This window comes from Priapulus caudatus, unplaced genomic scaffold (assembly GCF_000485595.1).
Source record: "Priapulus caudatus unplaced genomic scaffold, Priapulus_caudatus-5.0.1 Scaffold2292, whole genome shotgun sequence".
NCBI lineage: Eukaryota > Metazoa > Priapulida > Priapulimorpha > Priapulimorphida > Priapulidae > Priapulus > Priapulus caudatus.
Window position 1 is genome coordinate 16,157 of NW_014579353.1, and position 1,214 is coordinate 17,370.

Genomic DNA, 1,214 nt, shown 5'->3' on the forward strand with positions numbered 1-1,214 from the left:
CCAACTCTACATCCCCTGTGAGTGTTCCGGACTAGTGAACCTTCGGACTAGTGAACCTTTGCCACCGTGCACGATATATACACATGCATGTGTGTATATATGTATAACGTAACCTCGCGCATGCCTTTATCGCTATAATGCCATCTCCACACAGGACTCAAAGTACGCGCGCACAGACACTAACATAGAATAGCACAGACACTTATAAGCCGCGTTTCAAGAGTTACTACCTTATCTGTTCGTGAGTTTGTGCGCAGTGGCGTGCGTGCGGTGAGAGTACGTGTTGCACAAGAGCACTTGAAAGGCATTTACGTGGAATTATTAAGCGATAGAAAGGGTAGATAAACATTAAGACTTTGATTAGAAATACAATTCATGTTTACATGATATAATTTAATTATTGAAACGGCCCAAGTGTCTGTGAGTAACAACGTGTAAGAGCAATTACTTGTTTCTTCACATTGAAACTACAGCAAGAGGTTGCAGAAAGTCACATGCATGCCCTCATATATGTTTGTTAATCATATGATAACCTGAATATGATAACATATGATATCATAATCATAATAATAGTGGTGCATACATTGCTACAGATATTCTATAATACAAATGTCACGGGTGAATAATATAATATCATGAGCATATAAACCCAATATAGATAAAGGTTTTATATGCTATTGATGATATAAATATCTGCAGGGGCGTAGCTACAACTCGATCATTTTGCTTGGGGCAGCAAAGCCACCCGTGGCGTACGTGTCTTCCGCTGGGCATTTGACCCTGCATGTGAAATAGTAGCTACGTAGGTCACTAATGGTATCAAGGTACCTTGATGGTATCTACATTTGTCTGGGGGCAACTGTCCGTCTTTTCCACACTCCCTACCCAGCTAGCTCCAGTCCCATCTATATTTTATCAATATATAAGTCCTACATGTATATTATAGGCCCTATATCTACCTTATAGTTATAAGCCCTTCATCTACATTGCAGGCACTATATATCGACATCATAATATGCCCTACAGCTACGTTATATAGCCCCTACATCTACATTAATCACTCTATATCTATACTATAAGCCCCCCCCCCACACACACACGCACACACGCACACGCCTGCCAACTCTACATCCCCTGTGAGTGTTCCGGACTAGTGAACCTTCGGACTAGTGAACCTTTGCCACCGTGCACGATATATACACATGCATGTGTGT